The sequence below is a fragment of the Octodon degus genome, unplaced genomic scaffold, assembly GCF_000260255.1.
Source record: "Octodon degus isolate 3935 unplaced genomic scaffold, OctDeg1.0 scaffold00029, whole genome shotgun sequence".
NCBI lineage: Eukaryota > Metazoa > Chordata > Mammalia > Rodentia > Octodontidae > Octodon > Octodon degus.
The window spans coordinates 12,806,538-12,810,523 of NW_004524605.1; positions in this window are offsets into that span (position 1 = coordinate 12,806,538).

Consider the following 3,986-nt stretch of genomic DNA (forward strand, 5'->3'; position numbering starts at 1 on the left):
GTTTATCAATAAAATTATGGGGAAAAAAAAAGAAAAAAATGTATGCGAGAAGATGCTTGGCTGTGCTCTGAGCTTAGGGCCTTTTGCCAACAAGCAGTCAGCATCCCGTGCAAGGCTGGGGCTCACCTGAAGGTGCAGGTGGAGAGTCTGCGCTGCTCATTCCTCACACACCCGATGCTTGGCGGATCTCGATTCCTTGTGGTGTGTCCAGCTGCAGGCCTGGAGCTGTCTGGCTGTCGCCCAGAGGCTATGGTCAGACACCTCTCTCTGAGGGCTGACATTCATCCCAACTAGAATAGGAGAGAATCCAAAGAAATCTGCTAGAAGGGCAGCACTTACGGTCTCTTCTGCCGGGTTCTGGTGGGTGAAAGCGAGTCACAACGCTGGTCCTTGCTGCTATGAGGAGCGTTTCACACAGTTATCGATATCAGGTGACTGGATCACTGGGCGCCGCCTGAGAATCTGCTGCCTCAAGTTCCAATAAAAGTGGGTCCATTTTTACTGTCTGACAGTTTTACCAGGTAGTTCTGTGTGTCCATATGTGCTACAAAGGAATTAATTTGAAATTTCAGAGCAACCTGTGAGTTTCAGATATATAAGCTTCTAATTTAGCCAAGGTTTTTTTTTTTTTTTTTCAATTTTCCCTAGTGTGCGTTCTTTTCTTCTCTCTGTCTCTGTCTGTCTGTCTGTCTGTCTGTCTCTGTCCCTGTCTCTCCTCAGTCTTCCTGTGTGTCTCTGTCTCTGTCTTTCTATCAAGGTTCTAAGAATTGAACACAGGGCCTTCTCAGTGAGTTGCATTCTGACTATTTCTCGATGTGGTGGCACATGCCTACAATCCCATCAGTTGGGAGGCAGAGGCAGGAGGATGCCATGAATTCAAGGCAATCCTGAGCTACATAACAAAACCTGTCTCAAAACAAATAAATCAATCAACCAATAAAAGTAGGTCCACCTTTAGTCTGCCATATCAGCTAGTGCTACTGCCCAAAAGGGACCTGTCAAGTATTTGTACATTCAAAAGTATTTACTGAATGGCAACAGCACATGTCAAAGCATCAGAATAGGGCCCAAGGACAGGGGACAAACCACACCCTATTTCTATCCCTGCAAAGCTCACAGATCTAACAGAGAGGGAAGCCTATAGAGGAATCATGTTTTGATAAATACAAAATATAAATATATGCCATGTGTAGAATGGCCCAGGAGGATAACATGGGGAAGACAGTCAGAAAAAGATGAATCCTACACAGGGTGTTAAGAAATGATGAGAGATTGTAAGATAAACACTGTTAGCCAAGAATGCTTGTAATCCCAGTACCCAGGAGACTGAGGAAGCAGGATCTCAAGTTTGAGAACACACTGGGCTTCACAGTGAGGTCAGAATCAGTGAATACTACCTAGCTGGACTGTGTCTTTACAAAAACAAAGTGGAGAAATAAATAAGCTTATGCTAACTAGAGGAACCAGCATACACAAGGAACAAAAATGAGATAGAAGGCCATGTGTCTACAGGGTGATGGGTCATCTGGCTGATGCACAGGGCAGGGTGAAGGAAATGGGAGGATGAGGAATGGGCTGTGACCAGCTAAGTGGGGACACACAAGGTGCATGCACTCAGTAGGGCATGAAAAGAAGCGTCCTAAACAAGAGGGACACGTGACATGCTGTGTGCTTTCTAAAAGTCTCTGTGGTAACTGTGTGGAGATGCACAGGAGGCAAGCAAGGGAAGAGGAAGGGAGGAAACTGAAAAGTTTACCAAAGTAGTCCATGCACTGAGGACATCGGGACATGCAGTGGGGACACATGTCTAGGCAGACAAGACTGGGCATGGACTCAGGACGGTGAGGACATGAGATCAGGCTGCATGGCTGCTGGTTGGGGGTAGAGAAAAGGGTTTGAGTTTCATTGATAGGAGAGGAGAATGAAAAGTGCATAAACTTTATATTTGTTTGCTTCCTTGCTTGCTTCTTTGGAAGTTTTGAGGATGTTTTGATAAGGTATTTCTGGTACTCCCATGTCATCTAGGCAGACCTTGAGCTCACAGTTATCCTCCTGCCTCTGCCTCCAGAGTAATGAGTCAGAGTTGATGCATCACCATGCATTGTGCATATAATTTTTGGATACAACCCTGGGAAGTGGGACTAAAAGATATTAAGTTCATATCTGGATGGTAAACCCGCCTTCCACCAGTGAAGTAACCAGGAGAAATTACCCAATCAGCAGGAAGCTAGAGACAAAGATCTGACCCTAAGCAGGAGAGGAGAATGCAGAAGGCATACAGGTTTTTTATTTGTTTACTTACTTGACTGGAGGTTTGAGGGATGGGTTGGGTTGGATTGGGTTGGGTTGGGTTGGGTTGGGTTGGGTTGGGTTGGGTTGGGTTGGGCTGCTTTGCTTTTGCTTTGAGACAAAGCCTGTATCGTAGTCTACCCTTGAACTCACAGTTGTCCTCCTGCCTCAGCCTCCTGAGTAATGAGATTGCAGGAACACATCACCATTCCTTGTACACATACGTTTGGGGCATGATGTTACTTGGGGAAGTGGAATGAAAAGATACCAAGCTCAGCTGTGAACAGTGAAAACTTCTCTACCTGTGAAATGTCCAGGAGAAATCACCCATCCAACAGATCACAGATGGCTCTGAAGCTCAGGACAGAGACCTGGCTTTCACAGGCTCTGAGGGCTCTGCAGTGAATGAGGCAGAAGACCAGGAAAGATGAATGCAGTCCACTGAGTCCAGGAGTGCATGAACACCTAGAGGACAGAAAACTAGGACCTAGCTGTACATGTTAAGGACAATTTCAGAAGGAGGGAAGAGCAAACAAGAAAAATGGTATGATTTTTTGGGGGAGATGGTTTGCTCAGTGGAGTGAAATGTTATGAAGAGTTCAAGCATAACCAGGATGGAGAAATAAACCCTGTACTCTCACAGAAACTTGGCATAATGGTACCGTGGTGTGCTAGCCTCCTGTCACACAGAGTGCTTTCCCCTCTCTGTAGGTTTGCTTTCCATGATTTCAAACAGAGGTCTGGAGATACTAACTGAAGCATTCTAGAAATAAACTGTTCATAAATTTTAATATCCATGCTCCTTTGAATAGCATAATGGAATTTCACACTGTCTTACATACTTCTCCTAGACAGTGGGTCACCCTTTTGTCTAGCATCGTCACACAGTATATGCCACCAATCAGAAGCTGTCTGAGTATCACACTGACTGCTGAAGAATCACAGAGCTTTTTTTGTAAGAGTTAGTACTATCATTTGTAACTATCCAGTAGGATTCTTAGAACATAACTTCCACAGAAGAGACTACGGTGTATGTTTTGCAAATGCAGTAAGTAGTTCCTCAGCTCATGGACTTAATCATTTCCACAGTTCTTGTCACAAACTCAATTGAGTGAAAACCAAATCTAATTCCCCATCAGAAGAACATAGAGAGAACGCAGGCCCGGCGGTGAGTGAGATGACCCAGGGCCGGTGGGATCCTGAATAGAACCGGAGCACAGGCCCAGAGAGTGAGTGAGAAGACCCAGGCCGCGGGATCCTGAACAGACCCAGAGCACAGGTCGGCAAGTGAGTGAGACAACCCGGGGCCTTCCAGATCTTGAATAGACCCAGAGCGCAGGCCTGGCGATTGAGTGAGACTACTGGGGGCGCTCCGGATCCTGAACAGACCCAGAGTACAGGCCCGGCGAGTGAGTGAGATGACCCAGGCCCCAGGATCCTGAACAGACCCAGAGCGCAGGCCCGGTGAGTGAGTGAGACAACCGGGGGCCTCGGGATCCTGTACAGACCTAGAACTCAGGCCCAGCAAGGAACCCTTCAGCAGAACTCCCTGAAAAGAGGCTAGAGGCAAGACCCACCCAGCTGATTCAGGAGCAGAACTTTTTGCCAGAGAGACACAAAGGGTTCAACTCTAAGGCTGCAGCAGAAAGAAGTGGGGCACAGCAGCCAGATCCAAGCAACACCCACCTGGAAGAATC